The sequence below is a fragment of the Aptenodytes forsteri genome, unplaced genomic scaffold (assembly GCF_000699145.1).
Source record: "Aptenodytes forsteri isolate BGI_AS27 unplaced genomic scaffold, ASM69914v1 Scaffold371, whole genome shotgun sequence".
In the NCBI taxonomy this organism is placed as follows: domain Eukaryota; kingdom Metazoa; phylum Chordata; class Aves; order Sphenisciformes; family Spheniscidae; genus Aptenodytes; species Aptenodytes forsteri.
In genome coordinates, this window is record NW_008795322.1 from 48,793 (window position 1) to 59,092 (window position 10,300).

Here is a 10,300-nt window from a genome sequence, read left to right on the forward strand (position 1 = left end):
CAGATGACTCTGTCCGTAAGGCTTAAGCTGCTTCAGGATGAAAAATGCAGAGTGATGGCAGTTTGTATAGTGGCTGTTGCGGATCTGGGCTTTCTAAGTGTCCTTTCCAAAAGATGTTAACTTCATAATACGGAAATACACGAGTAGATAATAAGTAGGGTTTACTTAAAGCAAAAAATAACTATAATTTCTGTTCATTTTGCTGGATAGTCAGATGTTACAAAAGGTAGATTCGTGACCAGATATCCTAAAGATTGCAAGCTTTATGGCATAGCGCCAAGATCTCCACTCTTGGAGTGAACTCATTTGTGCCACTAGATTTTGCTTCTTAGGTATTTGACCTGATTCAGTTGTTTTGTTTATTTGCTTCCTTGCTTGTGTTTACCTTAAATTTGATTTCTGTGACTGCTGTAGTTTTCCATTAGCAAAAGAGGATCTTCTGTTTGGGTTTTTTTTCGCTAGTTAGGCCCACTTACCATTCTAACTTTAGTCTTGGGATCACAAAGTTTGTCAATGGATTGATGTTGGGGAAAAAAAAAAAGAGCAGAGTTGTTAATCTTGCTCCACCATTGTATAACCTGTTAATTTTGATTTTCAGTCAAATACACTCTCAGCTCTGATTTTTCATAATGAAAAAGATACTTCATGAGTGAACCCACATATTGATGTTTTCATGTGTCTGCAGACAGCTCCAATATCTTTGGGGCTCTTAACTTGTTATTTAAAAAACAAAAACAAACCATGAGCTTCTAATTAGTGAGTCTAGTTCTTGTGGTTACTTCTTGGTGCCCCATAGAAGTCTTACATTAAAGAGATTACTCACAGTGACAGGGAAAGCAAGGTGTAGCTGCAGATAGGCACCAAAATGACTTGAAAATCAAACCAGGAATTTTCATCTCTTAGTGACTTTATGGAGGAAGATAACGCTCTTCTGTCAGCTTCTCAGAAGAGTGTCTGTGGAGGACTGGGCTCAAGATGCAATCTATAGTAGATTCCCTTTCTGTGGCTGCAGTCGAGGCACTTAATAATGTGAACATGGAGGTTCTTCATATTCTCATTTACATTTTCCTGTTATGTGGTACTTAGCAAAAACCTGATGACTTGGGGGGGGGCAGGGAGTAGCTCTTGTACTGCAGCTATGACCTCTTATGAAGAGTGAAGTCTTACTGCTTGATAGTCTGTCAATACCAGTCTCAAACAGATCATCTTTGTACACCACAGAATACAGATTATAGTTCAGGACAAGAACTCCTGAATAGTTTAGTAAAACGAACGCTTAATGCTATTTAAGGCTACTAGATTCTACGTAAACTTTTGTGTGGCTGTTTGTTGTTGTTTGGTGGCAGACCTTACTATGGCATGCAGGTTCTTAAGTCGTCTGTGTGTATTTTTAAGATAGGTATCTTGGAGATATCTAAGCTTACCTATAATTCTATTTACAAAGTCTTGAAAAAGAGCAAGGGTTTTTTTTCACCTGATTTGCAGCACACTCCCTGATGGCTTCTTTCTTAAAGCTGTTAAGTCATATTAAAACCTGATAAAAATACTTTGAAAACACTTTGCACAAGCGTGCACGGGAGTACTGGTAGTCATAAAGATCTCAGTTTGCAAGGTATGATGAGAAATGTGTGTTCTCTTAACAGAATTTTCCTTGCCCTTTCAAAAAGCTGAAGTGCAGTGTATACACTGGCTTTAGTTTAAATATGGGTAGAGTAGATCCGGCTAACAGAGCCACCTGAAAAAAACGTGGAGTTTTCTGGCATATTTGGTGCCATTGTTAGATTCTTGCAGAGTAAACTTTATCTTGCCCTTCTTTGCAAAATAGTCATCCTGGTTGTTGGAGTGAGATTCATCTCGTCTACCCTTGGTTGTGAAAGGTTGCTGGTGGATGCACAGCTGAGCCAGTCTAGCAGCGTGGCGCTGTGGAAGCGAACAGTGCCATACGTTCCCATCACCATCCTACCTATGGTTCTGACTGTTGTCTTGGTTGTTCAGCTAGCTAACTCAGATCATTAAAATGGCAGAAGGATGCTCACTTCTGCTGATCTAGTTTTCTGTCAACAGACAAGTACCGGGACTTACATATAGGAGGTGACTGAGAGCAAGGGAGAGAAGTGGGCTGAGTTGGGACTCTGTTGTGTGGTAAGCTGCAAACTGTTTGCTTGGCTTAGGTATACCGGTAGCCACATCATAAGAGTCAGATTAGTGGCGGCTGGGTATTTGGATCCCTTTAGAGTCACTGGAGATAAATGGTAGGAGAAATTGCTCTGAAGATGTCCTGAGTCTGTGGAGGGAGCATAGATGATTCGCTACTTAGTTGGCTGAAGTTGGGCAAAATGATTCATGGTCTAGCTGGCCTTCCTGTGCTATTTGAATATTTTTGCAGGTGTTATTCTTGTTTCCCCAGACACACGTGCAACTTGCTTTCTCTAGTTAGTACAACATTCTTCTGAAGTGCTTTATCCACTTATTTTATTCCAGTCATCACCTTTCAGTCCCTTGCCTAATTAGTGCATCAAACTCAAGCCTCTAGTTACTTCAAAGTGCTGTAGGACTTTTCTTATTCTTTCTTTATCAAAATTAATTTTAAGGCCCAGTCACCTAGTTGTTGGATTCTCTGAATTTTTTCTGACTTCGGTCTCATATATATGGTGCGATTTCCTGAATTTAAGTACCAGAAGCTTATTCTGTTCACATTTTTTAATCTCTCAAGAAAAACTGCATTTGTTTCTATAGTTGATACTGCTATATATAGTGGGGTTGTTGCATACTCTACTTCTAGAGTGCCTGCCATGCAGTGGGTACTGCTGTAGCTAAATAAATATGAAGGCTTCTCTTTATATTTCAAATCTTAACGAACTAGGAAAAAAACTGAGGTAAAAATAACAACCTCCCTATTTCTGTTCTGAGGCAGGGATGGGGAAATGATATGCATGATTGTGAAAGTAAAAGGAGGCTTTTCACAAGGAGAATGGAGATAAGCCAAAATAAATCTCTTATCTCAAGACTGTATTGTGGAAAAAAATCCATGTACTTTTGAGTTTAGGCATATAGAACTCTTGGATAGCTCTTAGGAGGTGGAGAAGAGGGAGAGCTTGTCTCTTCCCTAATTTGTGAAAGAATTGGGAGAACTTACTGATTTAACAGTATTTCCAGGTCATTTTCTCTTTCCTGATTAGGCAAGACTTTACTGTATGCCTTCCCACTGGTGATAGCTGTTGTAGAGACATCCCTCTACTTCTTTCCTTCCTTAAATAGTATGCTCAATTGCGATTGCCATGTTTCTGCATTCAAGGGCTGTAGAAGACATGAGCAGTAGTTGAACAACCTTAAGCTCATGCTACTAATTGAAACTGGTCTTGGGAACTTCAGGATCCTTGCTCTTGCTTCCATAACCACCCATTTTCTGTGTTGTGTGTCTGCACAGTGAACTGAGTTGAGAAACTGGTCTGGCTAGGAAACCAGCTGTGATCCTGTTCGCCATGCTATAGTACAGGCACTGTTGGCCTGCAAGAGTACAGTGTGCCTTCATCACTGTTTATAGCAGGATAGCTGTGGCTGGTAGCTAAGCTACTATGGAGACAGTCCTTTCAAATAGGGGTATCAGGTTATCATTAGGTTCAAATTGATGGTGGCGAGGTGAGAAATTATGGCTTCACAGAAGATCTGTCTGTGAGTAGAGGACTAGAGGCATTCTGGACATGTCAGCTTTAATGTTACATAGAGAAAAATGTCTGTGCAAATGGATTTCCAACTACTGGACTTGCTCATGAATAATGAAGGTGAAACTAGGTAGTTGCCTGCAAATAGCTGGATCCTCAGCTAAAGTCTCAAAGTGTGTGATGATGCAATTAGCACCAAACTCCTAGCTGTTAATTTTAGGTAGAGTGCCCTTCATACAACAGAGCGGTGTGGCCTTGGCTGGGACTTCAGATTACTGCAGATTCCATGTTCCTTGAGAAAGGAGCTAAATAGACAATGCAGGCAAAGTAGTGAAAGACATGGTCCTTTCATAATGTCATCAGTTAAGTGGCAGACACAAGAGTAGAGCTCTGAATTGTTTCACCACTCCAGCATCCTACAGACTTGATTAAGTTTCGGCTTTTGTGTGGAAGTGTATCATGCTTTCCTCATTTGCAATAGCTGCAAACCAGGGAGAACTGTAGAGCCAAATGGTGGAGGAAAAATCCTGATATGTAACTTGAGCAATTAATGTAACAACGGTTACATTGTGAAGTTTGACACAGCTGTGTTAACTAGTAATGTTGAACAAGAACATTTCAGTAAGTTGGGCTTACTGTTACTATTGTGTTACTCGGTCTGCTTATGGGTCAAGTTTCATGATAGATTTCCATTGGTGAGGTGAATGTTCATTATGGAGACTTATTTAAGTGTACAGCAGGTCAAAATCCCTAGCTGGACTTGTCTGTATTCTGATCTCTCATGTGAGGTAATCATGCTGTTTAGGAAGCATGAGTTGGTGTTAATGCTAGTTCATTTAGGAAACTCCTTGTTTACATCTGTCTTTGGCAGGCTGAGATTTCACTGTGGCAGTTTTCCAGTGCTGAAGTACATCTGCTCTCCTGTAAGAGGAGACAATGTGATAAAAGTAACTTTGAAGGAAATTATGTGGCTTATTGAAGATGTAGGTAAAGGATATAATGATTACTGATTATCGTCAAGTGTTTTACAGGGTGTAAGTGTTTATAGTAAATGTAATTGTGGCAAGGAACTAGTTTTATGCACTTTTAATACTTAAGAGATTATTTCCCTGGCTTTCTTGCTTTCCATCTTCAGTTGGTCTTCCTTCTCATCTATATTCTGAAATGAATTTCTATGGTGGGATTAGGTAGTAAAATAAACATCAGTAGTAGCTTGGTATCAGCCTATGGCTTGAATTACTGTGCAAGTGTGTGGCACTCTGCCGCTGGTACTGTGAGCAACTACTCAGAAGAACCATGTTGTGTTAATGCAAGCAAAGTTGTAACAGCTGTTCTAGGATTTCCTGTGGTGCATATGTGGTAATGCTGTAATAAGCTAGAGGAACTGTTTTGAGGAAGCTGACTTGAAACTTTTTGAAGCATATTTTCATTGTAGGTGATCTTGGGAAGTGAGGTGAAGATCAATGGCTGGAGAACTGCTGAGCTTTAATCTGAAATCTATCACTGTTCTGATGTGTACCGTAGTGAGAGCACCCAGAGAAGTAAGGAGGGGAGTGATTAACCTGTTGCACAATAATTTAAGCAATTGAAATGTAAGAATATAACTTAAGGATGTCTTCCATGCAGTGTAGGACATAACAATGCAAGGAACGATTTGCTGTAGGGTTAAAGGTGGTCTCAAATATGTGGACATGTAATGGTAACATGGTAATGGGCAGTGACTTGATATGCATGCACTGCATGTGTAAAGGTTCTGCCCAGATTGCTGGTTAGAGTAGTGGGATTCACATGGTTGACTGAGCTCTTCAAGAAGGGTCACTGTTGAGCAGTAAGTGGCTAGAGATGATGTGTGTTTAGTGTTGATTTCAAACACTCAGTCACAGTCTCTAGTTAAATAAAATGGGTGATGTGAGACAAGTTGAAACCAAGTTACATATTTATTTACAGAAAAGGCAAGCTTGTCCAATTACTCTTATTGTCATGTTCTATATACAAAAACTTGAATGCTTTTAGACAGATGTTTCTTATGTTATTGTAAATCACTTCCTTGCAAAACATAGCCTTACTGTTTTGTCTACCATGGGGGAAAAATATGGAAAACTGACTGCTAGCTAAACAAAACACAAAGCATTAATGACTATAGTTTGTTTTTTGATTTTCATATTTCTCTACAACTGGAGTGGAAAACCAACTCAATGTGCAGTACCATGTTATTTTATATGGATGTAAAGATAGGCTGCATTATCATGAATTACAATACTTGTGTAGCTATGTCATGAATTGGCTAGAAACCAATGCTTTTCGAGGAGGGTTTGGTTAATGTTGGTAATGCTTAGCTTTGTGCTTTGACTCTGTAAGTACTGGCAGAAATGAGTGGGTGGGTGTGAGAGGTGAGAAGAATCTCCTGTAGGGTGGTGGCATCCTGCACTCGGTCAGTTTCAAAGGAACTTGAAATTACACCTGAGATCTAGCTACTTACTGAAAGGAGCAGTCTTCCTGCTTACCTTGCATTAGGTGTGTGGTTTGTCTGGCTCCAGAAGGCCAATTCAACTTATTAAACTGGTAGAAAATTATTTTTATCTCTTTTCCTGCATGGCTTTTCTACTAACTTAGCAAGAAATTTAAGGAGATTACAGGAAATGCTAGGTTATTTTGTGAACCTCAGTGTTGAGGGAAGAAGGGTGATTGCATAAGAGCATGAAAAGGGAGACTGCCTCTTTCAGTGAGCTGTTCAGTGACTTGGCCATTTTACCTGGACCACTTGGTTTGCAGTTCAGTAATCTCACCAAAGCAGTGATTGCCCCTTGGTGTCTGTATTTGAGAGCTTTGAATTAGCTTTAAATGAACTAGTGCAGGTAACCAGACACAACCACAGTACCTTATAGTCATGTGTAAGTTGATTTTACTCTGTTTTACAGATTAAGTTTTGGGAATGGTGAACAAATTAACCTGCTTAGAAATCTGTGCCTCAGCTAGTCTGCATCTGGTATGAGAAATTAGCTTGTTTAATGGTGAGCTGGGCAGATGTACTGCAGCTGTCAGGGTTATTTGTACTCCTGAGAGTGGCACTGTGGAATGCTTATTGCCGTCAGGTTGCTTGAGTGGTTGGAGTGTATTGGGGAAAACAGATTACATTACTTTTTTTCTGGTGTGTACTAAGCCGTTTCTAAAATACACGTGGCTGCAACTCCATTAGTGAGACCTGTGCTGGTAGTGCTAGGCAGGAGTGAGACTGAGTTCTTTAAACTCTGTAGTGTCTATGTGAATTAAATGTGGGTTAAATTTCTGAAGTGAAGTTTTCCCTGAAGTACAGCGAAGATGAATGGGAACTGGCTCTTTTTTGGGCAGATCCTAGTTCTAGACTATTTTAAAATAAATTACAATTCCATGGATAAGAAGATCCACACACTTTGAAGTCAAAAGAGAGAAAGACAAGTTGCTTCTTTGAAGAAGATGCAAGTCAGTAATTATTTCTTTGCTTTTATTTTTCTTTCATGAGCCAAACTACTTGAAGGAGTATGGTTCTGGCTAATTTCTCAACACTACAACAGGAAGGTGTTTGAGCTTTATTTGTTGTTTTGAGAGGTAGCTTTGGCTTTCTGTGGAGGAAAAACTAGCTGTTGTCGAGAGGCTGAAGTTCTTCCTGGTAAAAATTACTAGGTGTAAGGGTGAAGTATATGTTGTATACATTTGGTGTTTGTTTTTGTAATTCACAAAGGCTTTTCTGATCTTGTTTCACTTCTTTCCCATATTCCTTTAGGGCTGGGATGACACTGCTGAGTTGCTGAGATTTTATCTGGCTTTCAGCATTTAAAGTGTTGAGCTCCAGTTTCTGTTTTCTTTCTGAGAATGTGTTCAGATGAGCTGTCTCATAGTTAGACAACTCATAACACTAACAACTAATAGTGCTTAATTTTAATTCTTTTTTTCCCCCTTCTGTGACTTCAGTTGCATTAAATTACAGGATGGCTTCACAGCCAATCTTATTGCAAACAAACAAACAAGGAAGGTACTTTGGGCTGTTGTAACTGCTAATACCTAATTTAGTGGTACAGGTAGTGTATTGGGTTTTAATCATATTGTTGTTGCTAGGCCATATTATACATCTTTTTCTCTGCTGCCCCAATTGCAAGAGCTCTCTTCTCAGCTGCCTACCAGTTTGTAATTGGTAGAGGTATTTGCATTAAAAAATCAAAAAAAGCAAAGTAACCTTAAGGTATGTGGGGAGTCTTCCTGTTTTGGAGTCTGGGTTAATTCAGGCAGAGTCGGGGTTGGCACACTATGGCCCTGTGTATGTGTGACTTTCTAGTTTCAGGGTCAAACGTGATAGGCTTGGTTTCAGCATGAAGTCTTGTGAGAGAGCCTGCATGAAACAGTTTCTCCATGTTTTGAATAAAGCTTTCTCTAGCAACAAACGCCTGATGTGGGCCCTTACACTTCCCAATAGGTGATGGAGAGATTTTTATTACAAGACAGGACACCTTTCCTTCCTTCTTTTTCCTCGTCTGCCGTACAACTTCCTTGCATGGTGAAGTTCCTACAGGCCTGTGTGGGAGGGGAGGGACAGGACAGAAGCCTCCAGTGAATAATGCAGAGAGCTTGAAGTAGGAGCCCACGTGGCCAAAACCTAAATTCTGTGCTTTTGTCTGAGCTGTGGACCCAACTGCTCTGAACTGTTGGGTCTAAGAAGCGGTATGTAAAATGCCATGGAGGGACTGGATAGCGTTGAGCAGCAGAAATGAAAAAAATAGTTGAGTATAGAAGAGTCTGTGTCTTGCAGGCTCTTGCAGTCGTCTACTACTTTGGCGAGTGTGGTGTTACTCAACAGGAGCGGGATTAGCTAGTGCTAAGTCTGTTACGTAAAGCCTGCCATCTTGTGGCTGTAGTGCTAAAACATACAAACATTAATTTTATTTCTACACGTGTTTTTTTGCAAGCCTTTGTGCACACACTTCTGTTGAGCACGATGTTAATTGCATATGCTTGCATGTAATCTTGGAAAAACATCTTTTAAATTTGAGAATCTCTCCTTTTAAAATTGTGTGCTGATTTTACATTAGTCTCATTTTGCTGAGAAGCATTGTTATTACTTCTTATAAGCAGTACAGTGGTGAAAAAAGTAGTGAATGTATTAGTGCTTTTGATTCTTGTTCTTGAGAATCTTTATACAATTTTCAGTCTCCTCAGTTTAGTGTGAATTCTGATTTTTTTAACTTCTGCAAAGAGAAGAGTGAAAACTGAAGAAGAATGTGCTAGCTGTTGTCTTATTGAGCCTGAATCTGTCCATTCCTCTAAAATGTTCATACTTTGATTATAAATATCTAAAACTTCTATATGCTACTGCCCTTACTAGAGAAATGTGGGTATCCCAGAGAGAAAAAGAATCAACTTCAAGGGGGAAGAACTTGTGTTACACATTTAAACACAGCTGCTTGTGCCATCTAAAGGTCAACAGTCATTTTGATTCCCGAGTATGGTTTTCCTTTCCCCTATTTTTGATAGTAGCCTGTTGTAGCATTATTTGTGAATAAATAATTTAGGCTGAAGAGTGACAGAGTATTGTATAGAGAGGATTTGGGTATCTTTCCTCAGATCCGTGGAACTTTGCCATTATGTATGATTAGGAGGGTGCTGCAAAGCAGATTGCTATACTACAGCTTCTGCTTATGGAGGACTGGCTTATAGATAGTGAGCATCAATTTTCATTCAGAAGTTGGTCTGTTAATTGGAAATGGGCTATTTGCAGCCCAGACAGTGGCTCTGCACGAGTTCCTATGTGGATAGAAGGCAATTAAGATAATTTACTTGTTTCCACCCTATGGAAAGAGCCTTCTGATGGGAGGACTTATTTCTTCCTACCTTCACCAGAATCTTAATAGGACATTTTTACAGTGGCTAGCTAAAGAGAAAACAAGAGGTGCCTTTAATAAACACACAGTTTCCTCTTTCCGTGTATGCCTCTCAGACTTGCTCAACACTCGAGTTTCTGCTATATTTAGATTTCTACACCCCAAGCAAAAGATTAAGCTATTATATCAGTTGAGAAAACAGAACTAAGGAGTTGATTTAAATTAGAGTAAATTAAGCCAAGACAAAATGTTTTTTGTTCGGTGTCTCTCAAGTTTAAGATTCAGATTGCACCTTGTTTTATTAGTCAGCAGTCTGCTTTGGGGGCATTTCTAGACTCTCCAACCACTTTCTCTGATTCATTCCAGCTATGCAAAAAAGGAATCTGATCTTAATGGAGCCCAAGTCAAACTTCGAGAATTTGAAGCAGCCCTCAATTCTAAAGAAGCTGCACTGGCCACAGCCCTTGGTGATAAGAAAAGTCTGGAGGGAGAAGTTGAGGATTTAAAAGACCAAATTGTACAGGTGAGTACAAGAAATATTTAACCATCAAGCTTCTGTCAGCAAATGAAGTGTTTTTATGTATAATATATCTATAGCAAGAGCTGTCATTCTGGTAAAATGCAACTTTGTAGCCAAAAAATGGATGCAAACCTGTCATCTAGTCACAACTAGAACAAACTGTGGTTCACTGCCAACGTTGGAAGCAGTATTGAGTAGGTGTCTGTGTCCAGTACTGTTCAGTTTATTATTAACATGAATGCTTTTAAAATTGCAGTCTCTGAAATTGC